A 20519-nucleotide genomic window follows, 5' to 3' on the forward strand; every position below is an offset into this window, starting at 1 on the left:
TATTTTCGCCTCCCTTTCAGGTAATTATTTTTTTAACTTGTTTTGAACACTTGAGCATTTTATATGGTTCAAAACTTAAAATGTACAGAAGTGTATACAGCAAAAAACCTTTCCACATCTGTCCCCTAGCCACTTGGCTCACCTCTCTGGAGTGACAGGTATTATTAGTTTTTTATGTGTCCTTCCAGAGATGATGTTACTATATACAAAAAAGTATGTAACATGCTCTCTCCCAGCATATTTCCCAAAAACTTTGTAGAGCATTATATGCACTGCTTTTATTGCCTGACTGTCCTTCCTGGTGATCATTCTCAAATCGGTGTCTGAAGAGTTTCTTCATTGTTTTTTTTTTTTTTTTTAACGGAATACTATTTTATTGTAATGTCACCAGGCCCCTGTTGATGGAGAATGTGTTGTTTCTTTTTCTAATGCAGCAATGAATAGCATTGTATATAAGTTATTTTGCACGTGTGCAAACATTTTGATGAATAAGTTCCCCACAGTAGAATTTCAGGGTCAAAGGATATGTGCATTTTTATTTTATTTATTTATTCTTTTTCTTTTTTTTTTTTTGAGATGGAGTCTCGTTCTGTTGCCCAGGCTGGAGCACAGTGGCGTAATCTCGGCTCACTGCAACCTCCGACTCCTGGGTTCAAGCGATTCTCCAGCCTTGGCCTCCCGAGTAGCTTGGACTACAGGCGCGCACCACTACGCCCAGCTGATTTTTGTATTTTGAGTAGAGACGGGGGTTCGGCATATTGGCCAGGCTGGTGTTGAACTTCCGTCCTCAGGTGATCTGCCCGCTTCGGCCTCCCAAAGTGCTGGGATTACAGGCGTGAGCCACTGCACTGCATTTTTAAATTTCACTGCCAGGTTGTCTCCATGGAGGTTGTGGTTATTGATACTCCTACCACCAGTGTGTATTATAACACTACAGAGTGTTATAAAGCTTTTTATCTTTGCGAAACTGGTAGATAAAGAATGATATCTTGTATTTTTTTTAAAGATATGCTTTTCATTATGATATGCAGAATACATTAAAAGGTACAGAATACAGATGGTGAAGTTCACAAATTGGACACACCTGTGTAACCACTATACCAGTCATTACTCTATCCCCAGCCTCTGGAAAGGTAACCATTATCCTGACTTAAAGTATCTATTCATTATTCTTGTATTTCATATAATCATACAGTATGTGCTCTTGTTTGTGGCTTGTTTTTCTCAGCATTATAAGAGATTTATTTTGCTGAGATTCATCCAAATTGTATCAGAAGTTCTCAGTGAAATCTTAATTTGCATTTCTCTTGCAGGGAGGTTGAGCACTTTTTAATGTTTTAAGCCTTAAAATTTTTATTTTCTATATGCTGTTTAAATTTTGTATTCTTGAGTGGGAAATCATTTTCTTATGGATCTTGTTACATGTAAAGGAAGCTGATTGTCTTCGATATGAGTTGTAGTTGTTTTCTTCATCTAGTCCTGCCTCTTGATTTTGCATATGATAGTTCTTACCATAAAGGATTTTTAAAAAAATTGTAATATTATTTTTTGTGACCATTTACATTTTTTCTCAATTACTTGTTTTCTCCTGTGGGCCTACTGTCTTTTGAGCATCCCATAGCCCTTGTTAGATTACAGTTTAATGTCATTAAAGTGCAAAAACCATCTCTAAAAATGACTGCTGAACATGAAATTTGAATCGTGTATAAATGGAGTTATAGAAGAAATAGCTGATGGGGAGAATGTTGCGAGTCTTCATATGCAGCTGGAGAAGCTTAGTGAAGGCGAATTTGTGGACATAAATGTACATTATGTCCAAGTGGTTGTGATGACAAAGACGATGGCCTCATAGGAAGTGTCACTGGCCAAAAACTCTCAGAGATATTTCAAGACATTGAAAATGCAAGGATAAAATGTTAGAAGCTTTAGAGAATTGTGAAAATGCCCCCAAGAAATTTCCCCAAGAAATAGAAAAGATGTTTGCTCTGTGTCATAAGTGGCCAAGTGCAGTGGCTCAGGCTGGGTGCAGTGGCTCACGCCTGTAATCCCAGCACTTTGGGAGGACGAGGTGGGCAGATTGCTTGAGCTCAGGAGTTCTCAACCAGCCTGGGCAGCATGGCACAACCCCATCTCTACTAAAAATACAAACATTAACCGGGCGTGGTGGGATGCGTGTGTTGTCCTAGCTACTTGGGGGACTGAAGTGAGAGGATTGCTTGAGCTTGGGAGATTCAGGCTGCAGGGAGTTGTGTTTGTGCCACTGCACTCCAGCCTGGATGACAGAGCAAGACCCTGTCTCCAAAAAAGAGGAAAAGATGCTTGCTCTCTGTGTCATAAGTTATATGAGAAGAAAAGTTGCTATTCAAAGTTCTTGATAAGCTATTTACCAAGAAATAAAACAATTCACGTCGGTTCTAGTGTTTTAGATTACAGTGTACTAAAAGAATGATTTTTTTTCCCCCTTTTTTTTCCTGAGATGGAGTCTTGTTCTGTCACCCAGGTTGAAGTGCAGTGGTGTGATCTTGGCTTACTGCAACCTCCACCTCCTGGGTTTAGGTGATTCTCCTGCCTCAGCCTCCTGAGCTGCCAGGACCACAGGTGTGCACCACCACACCCAGCTAATTTTTGTATTTTAGTAGAGATGGGGGTTCACCATGTTGGCCAGGCTGGTCTCGAACTCCTGACCTCAAGTCTTCGGCCTGCTTCAGACTCCCAAAGTGCTGTGATTACAGGTGTGAGCCACCACGCCCGGCCCGTTTTACAATATTTTGATTATACATTGATAACTGATAGTAAACATTTTTAATATCCTGATGAAATTTTTTAAAGTAATGGAACAATTCACACTGATTAAGATCACCTTGTTCAGTTTCAAATCTTGGTGATTTTTACAGTCCCACACTACCATCCAAAGTGTGAACTGCCGGTATATCTTTAAACAAAAAACTTCCCAAACTCCTTAAAGTGACTTAATAGTGTTTCAGGCAGTGATTTCTTCGTTGTCTTTTCTAACCTTCAGGTCCATCAAAGATTAACTAGAACTGCGTGTTTGGTATGCTTTTCTTGTACTTAGGACTTGAGTTTCTGGAGCTGCTATAGATCTCAGTTCTTCCCTAAATTGCCAGGTGTTGATACTAGTAGTCTAATGAGCTATGTGAAGAATAGTACACAAGATAGCAAGTAACAACAATGATTGCAATTCAAAGTATTTCTTGAGCACCTGCTGTATACCGGGTACTGTGTTTTTAGGTTTTGGAGATAAATAACATTAGGTCCCCTGTGTTTTTTTTTTTCTTCACACTCTATAAAAGGGCAGACAGATTAAAGGATAGTAGTGGAAGGAGTTATATCATAGAATTTTTAATGATACTGAGAATTACAGATAATTTTAAACACTTTTAACATGTTGCAATTCTGTGCTGTTTTATATAGTGTTGGAGATACCATAAAAGAAATGACTCAAGGGACTTGGTGGGAACTAGATATACAAGTTGAGCTTCTGTATGTAGGTCAGGTGGCAGTCTGTTGAGATATATACCATAACACAAAGGGTTTTTTAATGTAAATGATACATTATGGAAAGAATTATACTTGGGCAGCAGGTTCTACGCTGATTATAATCTATGGCAGATTACCCTTTAAAACAATCAAACTTTTGTATTGTTGAGTGCATTTTATGAGAAGAGAACTATAGGTTAGTTCACCAACTGAAGAGTTACACTGTTTTTGCTGAAACTGGGTTTTGCTGAAACTGCCTTTCTAATGTTCTTATTCCTTAAGCCTAAACTTACGTGGTTAAATATTACAATGGAACATTATGTACAGTCTTTGAAAAGGATTTGATTTGGACATTTCTTTGTAAAAGCTTGACTTGTGCCCCCCCCCTTTTTTTTTTGCTGAAAATGGGGGATGAAATCAAGGGTATATTGATTTTAATTATTTACTACAGACATATTTATCGACTATTTATGGAGAGCCAGTGCCAAGAATTCTGAGGGATATGAAAATGCCTATCAGTAGGCTACCATGGAACTTAGGTTAGTAGGTGAGAAAGTCTTGAATGTGAATAGCTAAACAAGTAATAAAAGTTGGCAGTGTTTAATGGGTGTTACAAGTGATGACTTAGGTTCAAAGGAATAAGCAGTTATTTCTAGCTGGAGGAATCAGAAGGCTTCATGGATGCAGGACTTGAAAGGCATCTTATGGGCGTATTAGTAGAAGATATACTAATTGGAGCAGACAACACTGGGAAAGTCCTGATGATTTAAAGCTTCTCTGATGTATCTTACATAACTGATGTTTGGCAAATGATGTTTAACAAATGATTGGATTGTTAATATTACCAGTGTTTGGTATTAAAAAGAATATTGTTGTGATAGATGATTCAGGAGAGTATTGTAGTTCTCAAAACGTGATCCTTGGCAGCATCAGCATCTCCTGATAACTTGTTGGAAATGCAGATTCTTGGCTGCATCCCATATTTAGCCGTTGAGTCAGAAAGTGGTGTGGGTTCCAGCACCCTGTGCTTTAACAGGTCTTATTTTGATAGAGGCATTTCTACTTAATGACTATCTTTTTAAAAATGCGGTAACTGATGCTCACTTTGGCAGCACATATGTTAAAATTGGAATGATACAAAGATTAGCATGGCCCCTGCACAAGGATGACACACAATTTTACGAAGGTTTCATATTTTTCATTACACACTGCATGCCTATATCAGAATGTCTTGTGTACTTCATAAATATATACACCTACTGTGTACTTCAAAAAATTAAAAACAAAATTAAAAGAAATGTATGTATCAACTTCATTGGCTAGTAATGATTAATAGCCCATTCCATAATTTGATTAAAAGTCATTCCTTAGTTTACTATTTGAAGTATAAAATCTTCGTTAGTTTGGAGGGTAATTTTTTTACTTGGAAATTTGAAAACCTGGAAATTGAATAAATTAGTGAGGTATTTTAATTGTCTTGTCAGTGAATCATAAAGAAAATTGCCAGCACTTCTCCATGGCACATCAAGTATACTGGCTGTTGCCTTCTAGAATTAAAAAGTGATTATTGTAGTCATTGGTGTGTGTGTGTGTGTATATATATATATATACACACACATATATATACATATATATATATATTCATGTATATGAAACATGTCCTGATGTATTTTTTTATTCTTGTGAAATAAAAGACACTTGTCAGTTTTATACTAAATTTTTAAAATATCCTATCAATTCATTATTTCTAATGAAATGCTAATAATTGAGGAACTGCCAGACTGTCTTCCAAAGGACTGCATCATTTTGCATTTCCACCAGCAGTGAATGAGGGTTTCAGTTTCTCATCTTTCTCATATCCTTGTCAACCCTTACAACCGTTCTTTTGGTGACTGCCATCCTAATGGGTGTGAAGTAGTACCTCATTGTAATTTTGTTTTGCACTTCTCTGATAGCTGGTGATGTTGAGGATATTTTCATATTCTTATTGGCCATTTGTATTTTACTCTTTGGGTTATCTGTTCAGATTTCAAAATTGACTTTATATTGAGTTGTAGTATTCATATATTCTGGATGCAAATGATATGATTCATATCTGTGATATGATTTACGAAACTTTTGTCCTGTTTTGTGGGTTATCTTCACTTTCTTGATGGTGTCTTTTGAAATGAAAACATTTTACTTTTTTTTTTTTTTTTTTGAGACGGAGTCTCGCTCTGTCACCCAGGCTGGAGTGCAGTGGCCGGATCTCGGCTCACTGCAAGCTCCGCCTCCCGGGTTCACGCCATTCTCCTGCCTCAGCCTCCGGAGTAGCTGGGACTACAGGCGCCCGCCACCTCGCCCGGCTAGTTTTTTGTATTTTTTAGTAGAGACGGGGTTTCACCGTGTTAGCCAGGATGGTCTCGATCTCCTGACCTCGTGATCCGCCCGTCTCGGCCTCCCAAAGTGCTGGGATTACAGGCTTGAGCCACCGCGCCCGGCCTACATTTTACATTTTTATGATCTCAGTTTATTGTTTTTTTCTTTTGTTTCTTGTACTTCTGGTGGTATATCTATGAAACTGTTGCCTAATCCAAGGTCGTAAAGATTGACCTGTATGTTTTCTTTGAAGTGTTTCAGAGTTTTAACTTTTAGTTCTATAACCCAGTTTGTGGTAATTTTTTAGATGGTGTGAAGTGGGTTCTAAATTCATTTCTTTTGCATTTAGCAGTCGTAACACCATTTGTCAGTCTCAGTTACAGTGACAGATTTTTATGAGTTTTTATCTAGACTTTCTAGATTTGAGTTTTACTACTCTCATTGCATTGTCAATTAAGAGAATAAATTTATTAAGTATTGAAGAAAAAGGTGCTGTGAGTAAAGCACTGTGTTCCCTTTTAGGAGTCTTTAAGGAGAAACTGGAATAGGTTTTTGAAATTGAGAGGTCACAGATTTTAAAAATGAGAATGAGAGAATGGAAGAAAGGCCTTCTAGTAGCTTAAAGATTTTTCATTTCAAGCTGAGGAATTTGTTTATTTAGCCCTATAGCATGTAAGAAATAGTTATAGTCAGACATATTTAAATTATAGAGAAGAATGATTTTTCAAATAACTGCTAATGGAACTGTCTAATAACTTGGTAAAGTAGTGCCAATGATTGGAGGAGCTCAAGTGAAGTTGAATGATGGGTCATTAAAAGTACAGAAATGATTTCCGCGTTGAAAACAAAGGTTGTTTACAGAGTTCTGGGATTTCTAGTTAGTCTTGTGACTATGCTAGGATTTCCAGTTTCTTTCACATTTGTGAAGGTTTTCTGCTTGGGATCCATCCTTCCACAGAATTCTGTCAAGTTATTGGAAGGAAAGTGAGGGAAAACAGGAGGTTATTGTCTTGAAGGATTAAATGATAGAAATACTCCAGTTTTTGATTAGCTAACGTTATTATGCCTTACGCTGAAAATTGGTCTCATCACTTGATCTAGTTCTTTTCAGTTTCTTTAGTTCTTTGTTCTCTAAGTAACACAGTGAAGAGTGAGAATGAGAGACTGTAGCAACAATGACTGTTGAAATAAGAACTAAACATTAAAGTATCTGTCTAACACCAAATTTGTGCATTGTTGTGGTTTGTAGATTGTGAATTGAAGAAAGCTGCGTGAATTGTAGGAAAATGTAAATCATGATAGTGTAAATGGAATTCGTCATTCTTTCATGAAAATAAAGTTAACTTTACTGATTCAGGGAATTATGTTCTTATTTTGTAAATGATCCACTTGAAGAGTAGATGGTTCAGAATGTACTCAGGAGAAAACGTGCTAGTGCATATTTGTACTTTTGTGATGGGTATGTTTGAATCATATGTTTTAAGGTTTGGAAAAATCTGATTATATAATCTGATTGAGGCAAATGAATGATATCAGTCACCTGGTTTTCAGGGAGAATAATTTGAGAATCTTTTAGCTATAAGGCTCTCAAACTTCAAAGTAAAATATTAATCAAAGCAGAATGGGAAGCGTGAGAAAATTAGATACATTTTTTCTTTGAAGTGAGAATTTTGGAATAATCTTTTAAATAGGAAAACCTTTTTGAGCTTAGCTTCTTCCATGTTTAAAATATTTATCTTGTTTGCCCAATTGTAGGGGTTTTCTCTGTTACAGATTTGAGCATAGTCTGAATCTCCTTGGTTGGAAATAATTGGCTCAAAACAAAAGCTTCTTAACAGTGATGTTGGTGTAGCTATGTATGCCCAATGAGTGATGTGATGTAAATCAATTAATATGAAGATGTTATATAACTTTTTAAGACTTGAATTTTAAACTTTTGTTAATGTATATACTTTATTGTTAAGAAGGTAAATACTGTTTTAGTATGATACAAGTTCTCCCTTGAAGTTACTGTACATTTTTAAAAAAACTATTACAATATACTAATCAAGATTTTCTTTTTGTCTGTTTTTGAATGGACCTCTTAAAGATTGCTGCTGTTCACAGGTTTCTCTGCAGGATTCTTACAGGAGTTAGTAAAATACTTCTATTTCCCCTCCTCTCAATTAAAAGACACAAGACACAAATGTGTGACACAAGACAAAATGTGGGTACAATATTGTTAGTGATGTTTGGTTTTCTGTGGCTGACTTTTTTCTTTTTTTGTTGTTTTTTTATTTTTTGAGACGGAGTCTCGCTCTGTCGCCCAGGCTGGAGTGCAGTGGCCGGATCTCAGCTCACTGCAAGCTCGGCCTCCCGGGTTGACGCCATTCTCCTGCCTCAGCCTCCCAAGTAGCTGGGACTACAGGCGCCCGCCACCTCGCCCGGCTAGTTTTTTGTACTTTTTAGTAGAGACAGGGTTTCACCGTATTAACCAGGATGGTCTCGATCTCCTGACCTCGTGATCCGCCCGTCTCGGCCTCCCAAAGTGCTGGGATTACAGGCTTGAGCCACCGCGCCCGGCCATGACTTTTTTCATAATGTTTAACAGTTCTATTACTTGAATTTACAGAGGGATTAATTGTGCTAAAAAGTACCTCCATATTCAACTGTAATAAGCCACATTATTAAAACACTTTTGGAGTTGGAAGATAAATATACAGTTGATGCTAATTGTTTGGTATTTGTGGATGAGCCTGAAATGACTAATATTAATCACGAGTCCTTTCTGCACTTATGTGTGCTTTGATTTGCAGCTATATCCACTGTTGTTTAAAGAACCTGTTGCTCTTTGCAACTGCCTTATTTAGCCCTATCTGCTAGAAGCCATTGATCCAAGAATTCTGCTTTTCCTCACACTCGACTTTAATAGCATTATGAAAGCTAGCCCAGTAAAATTGAATTTCCAGCAGTGTGGCTTCAGTGTTGGTGAACTTGCAGTATTTTACGTCAGATATCTTCTAGTGCGCAGGAGGTCAACTTAGTATAGAGTAAAATTTGACATCTGTGTTAGAGGCAGGTCTCATGATAATTTTAAGGGATTTGGGTTATTTGCAGTTTTCGGGGTACATGCTGAACTTCTTGATGCTCTTCTCTTAGTTCTATTACATCTCCTGTTCTACAACCCCAGTCAGGTGTGACATTCTTAACTGAATTCCTAGATGCTTTGACACAGCCTTACAGTGTTTTTATCTGTCTTATATAACTTGTATTAGAGGAGAAGGGAATATTTTAATTGTTAACCTACTCTATAGTACCTAACGGAATATATTCCATTTAGTAAACACAGTCTTAAGTAATAAGTAAATTTAACAGTAATGTTCAGAAGCAGCATTTTGGTGAATTAATCAACATTGTACAAGTATACCTTAAGTATACTTTGAATTAATAGAATAAAACGTTGCTTATTAATACTTTAGATTTCAACACTTCATGGTTTCACCTTCACATCAGTTAATTGGAATGCTGGGATCATCCTAAATGTATTTATTTGTAGGATTCGGACGAGGGTTATTCTTGCATTGTGATTCTTTCAATCCCATTCTCTCTAGGACTTCTAGTAATTCTAGGTTTCCAGTAATTAATGGCTCTTTTTATTGGAAGTTTCATGGATTTTGTTTTTAACATCTTTAGGTAAGAACATTCTAAACCACTTGTAGTATCTAAAAGGTGTGTCAGACCTGAAGGTAGCCTTAATGGAAGCAGGCTTGCCTTCCCTAAACCTCACAAGGAACAGCCTCGATGGGATTGTGAGTTTCATTTCCCATGTGCCAAAAAGAGGTGGAGCTCAGAGCCAGTGATGAAAGGTGCTACATAATCCTTTTAGACTAAAAAATTTATGCTAATTACCAGATAAGACCTTTTCCCTCAGGGAGTTGAGTATTTAACGAGAAAGTTAATGCAGGTAATTTGTAATCTGCATGAATTTAGTCTGGCTAAAAAAAATTGCACATTGTTTGGAAGGGAGGCTAATGTTTGAAAGAAAGACGTGTATGAAGTCAAATTGGGACTTATCTCTAGAGGAGATAGCCTGTGAGTAGGCTATGGAAGGGAAAAAAAACATTGACATCCAGCAAAATTTCTCCATGAAGGACTTTATTTTTAAACTTTTATTATGGCAAATTTGAAAATAATAGAAGAATAATAAAATGAATTATTGTATCCTTTTGCTTAGCTTCAACAGTTATCTGCATACATTGAATTTAGTTGTCATGTTTCTTGAGACTTTAATCTGGCATAGTTCCTCAGCCTTGTCTTTTATGACATTGATGGTTTTAAAGAACATTCCTCAGTTTATGTTTGTTTCCTGAGGACAAGATTTATATTATGTTTAACTGTGATTTTAAAGGAATGAAAATGATAGAATTCTATGACAAGCTGTAGGTTATAATGGAACTAATTCTGGACCAAGAATCAGTAGTCCTGAGTCCTGGCTCTTAGAAAGGAATTGTAATATTCAGTATTTAAAGAATGTAGACTTTGGAATAGTGACACTCAGCTATTAAATCTCAGCTCTTTTGGGTAGCTGTTGTGAATAATTGTATAAATTTAAGCAAATTGATTAACATTTTGGGGCCATTTATAAAATATGACCAATAAATTCCTGCCTTTTCAAGTTGTTGGGAGTAAATGAGATAACACGAAGTACAGAGATGCTACACTGTGTGATAGTGATTAAAATACTGTAAATTTGAGCTGGTCCAAAGGTAGTGAGTTACCTCAATTGATTATGTAATCAGTAACAGATCAAACTTGTTCTACTCTCTTCCCCCACTTTTCACTATTGCACTTGACTAGTCTAAAAGTAAGACATAGTACATTTGGAAAAGAGGAAAATCAGTGAGTTAAAGCTGCCAAAAGGAAGTTTCAGTGGAAAAGGTTGCACATGACCTTTGATTTTAAGGATGGATTGACTTTGGATAAAATATCTAGGTGTGGAGAATCCATGGGAAAATCTTAAGTGTAAGGGAATATAGTCAGATTAGTGTGGGAAATAATGTTAGAGTGAGGAAGTTAGAAGAATCTTGGGAGTTAGAGTTTGAAGGTCTGGGTTGTAGTCCAGCCTTTGCCATTAGCTGGTTGTATGATTTGGAGTAAGTTATTTAACCTGCTTAGACCTTGCTCTGTAACACTATAAAATGACTGGTAGGTTTTCAACATTCTCTAGGGAAGAGAAACATCCTGGTAAGACAGAGTAGTAAGGGAAAGCTTTTATCAGGAAGGAGGTCATCTGCATCTTGAAAGGTAGGCAGCCTCTAGATAGGAGAAGAGGAAAAGGGGAAGCCATTAGAAGAAGAATGCCGAGTTAAAGAAGGCACAACTGGAAGTAAATACCTATTGTATCACAGGGAGGAGTGCATGTTTGAAAGTAACGAGAGAAGTTAAGGTTATCGATTCTGTGCTCCAGAAGTAGGCTCTATATAGTTACGTTTGCTGTTTAGAGTTGATGCAGTTGGAAAATGGCCCTCTTATTTAAATAAAGGTTGATGAGACACCTGCTAGAGTATAACTAGATTCACCGTATGCAGTATTTTTGGATGAGCGAGTCCCCAAGGGCTTTCTGTTAGCGAAAGGAGGATATCCCAACTCTCTTCTCCCTGAAATTTGAAGTAACTAATACCAAGGGCAACGGTTGTATTACAATAAAATGACCGTATCGAAAATGGGTGAGGTTAGTATAGACCACTAATTCAATACACAGGGCCAAGAACTCTTTGGAATGTTTCTTCATGTCATGTGGTTGATTCTGGAGCTTCTGGAGACCACACCATACGAGTATGCCAGTTGATCATGGAAGAACATTAAATGGTCACAGTATGATCTAAAATAATCTGCAAAATTGGTAATTGGTGCTGGGATCACCAATGGTAATTGGGTAATTAGACTGGGATCCAGACCAGCAGTGTATCACAATGTAGTGAATGGTCATTGTTTATTTAGCAAATTTCAACAATTTCTGTCATGGAGCAGTTAAGAAACAAAGACAATAACCATTCTATGTAGGTTTCTCTGCCTCAGAATTCAAAACCCCCTTTGCCCCAGCTTTCATGTCTATTTCCTTATCTAAACAAAATCAAAAGAAGCCCTAATTATATAGGAATCCAGCCATCGACTGGAAAAATAAAGGAGATGGGACCATATTTTATGACAAGTTGTTGAAAAGGTTCCAGGATCAAATTAGGTAGGGTGTAAATATTCTTCACCTGTGGAACTGCTGTGGTTTCTTTTCTTTTGAAACCTGATTATCAGCCAGGTGCAGTGGCTCACACCTGTAATCCCAGCGCTTTGGGAGGCCGAGGCGGGTGGATCATCTGAGATGAGGAGTTGGAGACCAGCCTGGCCAACGCAGTGAAACCCCATCCCTACTAAAAATACAAAAACTAGCCGGGTGTGGCAGCGGGTGCCTGTAATCCCAGCTACTCGTGATGGTGAGGCAGGAGAAGTGCTTGAACCTGGGAGGCAGAGTTTACAGTGAGCCGAGATCATGCCATTGCACTCCAGCCTGGGGTACAAGAGTGAAACTCCGCCTCAAAAAAAAAACAAAAAAAAAACAAAAACAAAAAAAACCCTGATTATCCAGGTGTTTCTTTGTTTTTATGAGCTTATACTTTCTGTAAGTCCCATTTTTCTTGAGTTATTATGTGGAGCTGCTGTCTGGTTTGCAGACAATATGCCTGAATGGTTATAATGCTAAATCGTAAGTATCTCTTGATTTTATAAAAGTTCAGTTTGAGAAATCGAAAAAATAAGACACTTGCTATATATAATACTGTATTCATTTTGTCTGTATTCCTCCACTAAAATGTAAACTTCAAGGTGATTTCTTGATTGTTGTTCTTAGCACCTGAAATGGAGCATGGCAAATAGTATACATTCAGTAACTAGTTACTAAATAAATGAAGAACTATGATATTTGACAGCTTTACATGCAACTAAGCCTAATAAAGAAGAGAATTCACAAATAGATTCTCTTTAAAGTCTTCCTAATTTTTTTTTTTTTTTTTTTTAATTTCCTTTCTTCTTCCTTCCGTTATGGGCTTTGTTTTGATCAGTGAGAGGGTGAGTGTGAGAAGCTGCATTTTAATTTTTCAGGAATCTAGTCATGCCTTTGGATAAAAATACCATGGTCACACTTTTAGCTGTGATGAGAAAAGGGCCTCATTAGGTCATTTTGAGTCATTAGGCTCAATGTTAAAGCTCCTCAGCGATGAGGGCTTGAAAGACGTATAATTAATGTTTGTTCACAGTGCCTGTCTTTAAATAGGCTCTTAAATGAGTGAATGAATGAATCTTCAAGAACACTTCAGAGACTTTGAAAAGATTGGATGATTTTGAAATAACAGACTCTGGGATCTGGACCTTCTATATTGGTGTGGAATAGAACTAGTTTCTTAGAATGTAGGTAGTCATTGCTTGAGCTTTCCACGAATGTATCCTGAGTTTCTGGCTGAGAAGAGTGGATAAAGTAAGTGAAGTGAAGAAAGAAAGTCACAATTCATACACTACCTATAAAACATTTATAAAAGGCCATTGGCCCTATATTCCTGGTTTCTAATTTCTTACTACCTGCCATAGACTCCCGGTTTCTGATTTCTTACTACCTTGCATAGTATAAAAATAGCAAATTGAGGGGGTCAGAATATTCAGTGGTTATTGGTTGACATTTTTTCTTTTTTTCCTTCCCATTGAACCCATTCTACTCTTTAATACTGCTTCTTTGCCCTTGGAAAGAAATAGCCAGTTTTACTTTATATTTCTCCCAAGCAATGGCATAGAAGTAGAGTTTATTAAAGCTCTAAGTAAGAGTGGTTGAATTCTTTCAAATTAGAAGAGTAGTCACTGTACTAGTGGAATTTGAAGTCAGACTGAATCGAAGTGTTGACATCTTCATTACTGCACTAGAAAAGATGCATATTAATAGAATTTATAGAGCACATTAGATTTGCCTGTGTAGCAAACAATCTGGGAGACCTGAGAGCTTATGCTGCCTATAAGGAACTCTGCTGAATGGGAAACTGGTATTTTCTATGACTGTTTTAAAATTATTTTGATGTCATATCTAAAAGGGAAATTTTAGACTATGCAGATAATTCAGCAATCTGCATGACTTTCAATACCAAAATAAAGGTACTATTTTAAAATACTGTATAATTATGGAGCAGGCTTAATGGAAGCCTTATTAAATTTACCCATTATTTGCTGTTGCTGAAAATATCTTTCCCAGGAATTCAGTGTTGCTATTCTAGGCAATAGTTTCATTGCTTCGCAGCTACTATTTGGAAGACAGGGAACAGGAATAATAATACTAGACTGATGTTTGTTTAAATAATGTACATTTGATTAATCTAATACCCACTATAGATTATTGCTTGTGATGTTAAAAATGGGCATCATTTCTTCGAAGCCATAATCTAGACCCATTCCTGCAAATTCTTTTTTCTCCCCTCTCTTTTATATTCAGTATTTATTCTAGAATTGTTACCCCGTTTCAGAATGCCAATAGCAGTGTGTTTAGAAACAAGGTCACGTTGTTTTTATAAAACAAACTGTGTAATGTTCATAAGCACACAAAATAAAGCATTCTGGACTTTCAGACTGGGTGGATTAAACCTATATTTGAAAATACATAGACAGCTTCATTATAGTGACATTTAAGGGACATCTGTATTATTTCAGATTTTATTCCCACCAGTGTTGGGATGCCAGTAGAGCACATTTGTCTTTCCAGCATCTTGGGGTCAGACTCATAATGAAGAGTATCCCTGCTTATTCTAATTTTCTGAAGTAGTCTGTTCAGTTTTCTAGCATTCTACTTAGTTATTTATAGATCAGTGAAGGAAAAATAACCGTAAGCCTTTCTCAGTCAACTTCAGGCTATTGATGCCTCTTTTTCTTTTATGTAGTTCTCCTTTGCCTTCCCAGTTACTCTATTTGACCTGGAATAATCAACAGGATCAAAATAAAACCTTGCACCTGAAAAGAGCAAAATTTAGAATGTGTTTTAAAAGCAAAGGTTGTATTTTTAAAATTTTGCATTTGTTAGTACCATTGTATTAAAATGAGCTTCAAGTGTTTTACTAAGATGTGGTCATTATGAAAATGTGTTTAGGTAATACGGTATTTCACAGTGAAGTGTGGTTGTTAAATAATTGTTCATAGTTCTCATTCTTTACCATTGGAACAAAAATTATACTTCCAGTATTCTGAACTTTACAAATGGTTTGCATTAGGCTAACATTTATCTTAATTTTTCTTGAAATTTATTTTATGGAGGAGTGGAAAACCATCTATGCATCTATTTTATCTATTTATTGTCATTGATTACCTGTAGAGTAAGGTCTTCAAGGTCTTCATTTTAGTCACTATCCCTTGTGTTCTCCAGTCATTGTTCTGGGCATTCAAGTTACACAGCTGGATAAGGCATCTTTCAAGATACATACCTTCTAGTGAAGGGAGACAGGCATATAAAATGAATATCCACAGTTGTTAGTAAAGCTTAGGTAGGATGTGAGTGATCTAAAATTTAGCCAGAGGATACAGCATATCCAAAGTCTGCTAATGTATGAGAAGTTTGGGAAACTGAAAACATACACATGTCAAGTTGCACCCTAGAAATGGAAGGTCATGGTGCTTAGTGCTTAGTTAGAGGAAATGAGGGAGGAGAAGGAGCCGTATCTCTAGTTTGGCTGACAAGTTGGGTGAAAATGGAGCTGTACACTAAGATAGGAAACACGAGAAGAGGAACAAGTTTGGGGTGGGAGATGAATTAAATTTATACATAGAAAATTTGAAATGCGTTGTATGCCATGGGTTGGGGGAAGAATGATGATGTCCAATTGGTTTCACATAACTAAAATATTATTTTAAACAAATTGTGAGACAGGAAGTTACTGTTTTTCAAAATTCCATTGTCCTTAGTGTGATGAATTCCATCAGGTATGCCTCGGTTGAAAAATGGCTACTACTGCAGGGGGCATCATATTTAAGCAGGAAGAAGTGCTGCATCTGTTCTTTATTTTCAGGAAAGCAAAAGCCTCCCCCAGCCTCCTCATCCCCTCCCTAGCGGACTTCTCCTGAGGTCTTACCAGCCGGAACTGTTCAGTGTGGCTGCCTCTGGCTGCAAGAAAGGTTAGGAAAGCAAGTATTTATCTGGACATGTTGCTGCTTTGAAGAAAATTAGAATTCTGTTAGCAAGGAGGCTGAAGGCATCTGAAGAGTTGTTATTTAAATGAATAGTTAACTAAACAGTACCTCAACAAAGAAAACCTTTATTACCTCTTGCTTCACAACTAAAAAAACAAAAGCTTTATTTTTATATGTCAAATGACGTTCAATTATAAATTTTGGGATGCATTAAAAACAATTCGGGCTTTAGACCTCAAAGTTGCAGGGGAAGAGAGGAATAAGGAGTGCGGATAGTGTGATTGAAGAAGGGTCAGTAGGCAACATAGAGAGATTTGGGAAGAGTTGACCAAAGTGTGGTTGTGGCGGACCAAGGAGGCAGAGGAAAGAGGTGTGACTCTCAGGCTTTTGGTTGGGTAACGAATAGCAGTAAGCAGCACAATATGACTACGGTAATGACTAGTGCTTTTGTGCCTTTCAAGACTTTTTGGTAAACTTCCAAAAGGAGGAAGATAATGTATTTTAAAATTTCAGTCTCTCTTATAAATACTGATTATATAAATTAGGTAAATTTGACCTGAATGATCAGATGAAGTTCCTGATTTTTATATGTATCAGTTTTTTTAACAGTTGAATCCATATAGTATTGCAAGAAGTAGTTAGTTGTATGAGAAACACTATAGGTCAAAAGTATTTGGAAGCTGGGTCAGGTAGATGGTTAAAAAGTGTACTTAATTCATTGGTTGATGGCCTTACATCGTACTCTGGTGGGGGCCCAAGATCCTTACTGTATGGACTCCATCCTGCCCGTGGCACTGTAGCAATAAGACAGTATGGATGTAGACCACCTCACTCCTCCATACAGTGATACTTTAATTAAAAATCATAATTATTATTATTTATTTTCAAAGTGACAAGGTCTTACTCTGTTGCCCAAGCTGGAGTGTAGAGGTTTCATCATGGCTCACTGCAACCTCAAACTCCTGGGCTCAAGGGGTCCTCCTGCCTCAGCCTCCCGGGTAGCTGGGACTACAAGTGCATGCTACCCTGCCCAGCTAATTAAAAACAGTTTTTTTTTTATAGAGATAGGGTCTTGCTGTGTTCCCCAGACTTGTCTTGAACTCCTGGGCTTAAGCGATCTTTCCATCTCAGCCTCCCAAACCACTGGGATTACAGGTGTGAGCTACCGTGCCTGGCCAAACTTTTTTTTCTTTCTTTTTTTAACCTTTTCAGTTTTAAAAAAGGGACAGAGAACACTGTGTTTTTATCATGTACACCACAATCTTTTGAAATTCATAATGGGTGTGGTGGCTCACACCATAATCCCAGCACTTTAGGAGGCCAAGGCAGGAGGATCTCTTGAGCCCAGGAGTTCAAGACTAGCCTGGACAACATTGTGAGGGACCCGTCTCTACAAAAAGTTGAAAGTTAGCTGGGCTTGCTGTCACACACTTACAGTTTCAGCTACTTGGGGGCTGAGGCAAGAGGATCTTTTGAACTTGGGGTTGGGGAGGTGGAGTTCAAGGCTGCAGTGAGCTATGATTATGCTGCTGTACTCCATCCTAGGCAACAAAGCACGACACACACACACACACACACACACACACACACACACACACATATATATATGTGTGATATGGGTCTTGCTTTGTTGCCCAGGATGTTGTGTGTGTGTGTGTGTGTATGGTGAAATCTAGTGAATTAACAAATGTATTACCTCATAGTTACCATTTTTGTGGTAAGAGCATATAACATCTACTCTACATTTTTCAAGAATTATGTCATTTTTAACTCTAGTCATCTTGCTGTATGATTGATCTCTTGAAGTTTATTCTTCCTAACAGTAATTGTGTATTCTTTGACCAATAATTCTCCAGCTTTTCCCCCCTTACTACCCCCACCTCTACTACTTTTTCTACTCTCTACTTTTATATGATCAACTTTTTTATATTGCACTGGGTAAGATCATGTGATAGTTGTCTTTCTGTGCCTGGCTTGTTCACTTAACCTGATGTCATCCATGTTGTCATATATGGCAGGATTTTATTCTTTTTAATGGCTGAATAGTATTCCATTTGTGTATATGTACTCCATTTTCTTTATTCATCTTTTTTTGAGACGGGGTCTTACTCTGTCACCCAGGCTGGAGTACAGTGCCATGGTCTCGGGTCACTGCAGCCTCTGCCTACCAGCCTCAAGAGATCCTTCCACCATAGCCTCCCGAGTAGCTGGGACTGCAGGCACGTGCCACCATGCCTGACTGATTTCTGTAGAGATGGGGTTTCACCATGTTGCCCAGGCTGGTCTCAAACTCCTGGACTCAAGCCATCCGCCTGCTTCGGCCTCTCAAAGTGCTGGGATGCTGACATGAGCCACTCTGCCAGGCCCCATTCATCTGTTGCTGGACACTTATTTCATATCTTAGCTATTGGGAATAGTGCTGTGATGAACACGGAAGTGCAGACATCTCTTCAAAATAGTAGTGATTTCACTTTCTTTGGGTATTTACCCAGTAGTGGGATTACTGTATCATATGGTGGTTATTTCTGTTTTTAATTTTTTTAGAAACCTTCATATTATTTTCTGTAATGGCTGTACTGGTTAAATTCCCACCAACAGTGCGTAAGGATTCATTTTTCTCCATATTCTCACCAGCACTTCTTGTCTTTTGTCCTTTTGGTAATGCTTATACTGACTGGGGTAAGATAATATTTCTTTTTTTCTTTTTTTTTTTTTTTTGAGACGGAGTCTCGCTCTGTCGCCCAGGCTGGAGTGCAGTGGCCGGATCTCAGCTCACTGCAAGCTCTGCCTCCCGGGTTTACGCCATTCTCCTGCCTCAGCCTCCCGAGTAGCTGGGACTACAGGAGCCTGCCACCTCGCCCGGCTAATTTTTTGTATTTTTTAGTAGAGACGGGGTTTCACCGTGTTAGCCAGGATGGTCTCGATCTCCTGACCTCATGATCCGCCCGTCTCGGCCTCCCAAAGTGCTGGGATTACAGGCTTGAGCCACCGCGCCCGGCCCGGTAAGATAATATTTCATTGTAGTTTTGATTTTCCTGATGATTAGTGATGTCGAACATTCTTTCATATACCTGTTGATATTCACATGTCTTTTGAGAAATGTCTATTCAGGTCTTTTGCCATTTATTTATTTTTATTTAATTTTTAAATTATAGAGATGGGGTCTCTATATGTTGCCCAGGTTAGTCTCAAACTCCTGGGCTCAAATGATTCTCCAGCCTTCACCTTCTAAAATGTTAAGATTACAGGCATGAGCCACTGTGCCTGGCCATTTTGCCCATTTTAAATATTAGGTTATTTGATTTTTTGTATTGAGTTGTCTAAGTTCTTTTGGATATTATTTACCAGATACATAATTTGCAAATATTTTCTCCTGTAGGTTATTGTTTTTCTTTGTTTATTTCTTTGCTGTGCAGAAGCTTTTGGTTTTGTGTAATACCACTTGTCTGTTTTTGCTTTCGTTGCTTGTGCTTTTTGAGGTCCTATCCAAAAAAAAAAAATCCTTGCCCAGACTGCTGTCAGGAAGCGTTCTCCTGGGTTTTCTTTTTGTAATTTCCTAGTTTTTACACTTAAGTCTTTAATCTTTCTTTTTTTGTTGTTTAATTTTTGTATATGGTAGAAGATAAGGGTCTACTTTCATTCTTCTACATGTGAATATTCAGTTTCCCCAAAACCATTTATTGAAGATACTGTTCTTTTTCCACTGCGTATTATTGGCACCTTTGTCAAAAATCAGTTGGCTGTAAAAGTGTGGATTTACTTTTTTTTTTTTGAGACGGAGTCTCGCTCTGTCGCCCAGGCTGGAGTGCAGTGGCCGGATCTCAGCTCACTGCAAGCTCTGCCTCCCGGGTTCACGCCATTCTCCTGCCTCAGCCTCCCTAGTAGCTGGGACTACAGGCGCCCGCCACCTCGCCCGGCTAGTTTTTTTATTTTTTTAGTAGAGATGGGGTTTCACCATGTTAGCCAGGATGGTCTCGATCTCCTGACCTCGTGATCCGCCCGTCTCGGCCTCCCAAAGTGCTGGGATTACAGGCTTGAGCCACCGCGCCCGGCCTGGATTTACTTTTGGGCTCTCTCTATGGTATTCCATTAGTGTTTGTGTGTGTGTATAAGTGTGTGTGTTTTGAGACAGAGTTTTGCTTCATCATCCAGGCTGCAGTGGCACGATCTCAGCTCACAGCATCCTCCGCCTCTGCCTCCCAGGTTCAAGCGATTCTCCTGTCTCAGCCTCCCAAGTACTGGGACTCCAGGCACATGGTACCATGCCTGACTAATTTTTGTATTTTTAGTAGAGACGGGGTTTCACCATGTTGGCCAGGCTGGTTTTGAACTCCTGACCTCGTGATCTGCCCGCCTCAGCCTCCCAGAGTGTTGGGATTACAGGTGTGAGCCACCGCGCCCGGCAGGTCTTTGAGGACTTTCACAAAAAGTATGCTCATACTTTTCTTTTTCTTGAAAAGTAGAAATTTGGCTGGGCGCCT

The 20519-nt window shown here is 38.1% G+C and overlaps 1 protein-coding gene and 1 non-coding gene across 6 annotated transcripts in view; both read left to right on the forward strand.

Annotated features, from left to right (window-relative positions):
- Positions 1-20519, forward strand: part of TBL1XR1 (transducin beta like 1 X-linked receptor 1) — a 187980-nt gene that overhangs the window by 70994 nt on the left and 96467 nt on the right. The gene's annotated exons all lie outside the window — the stretch shown is intronic.
- On the forward strand, positions 4595-4698 carry LOC112619821. Its single transcript, XR_003118323.1, has one exon. It is a non-coding gene; the product is annotated as a U6 spliceosomal RNA (small nuclear RNA).

Source organism: Theropithecus gelada, chromosome 2 (assembly GCF_003255815.1).
Source record: "Theropithecus gelada isolate Dixy chromosome 2, Tgel_1.0, whole genome shotgun sequence".
Taxonomy (NCBI): Eukaryota; Metazoa; Chordata; class Mammalia; order Primates; family Cercopithecidae; genus Theropithecus; species Theropithecus gelada.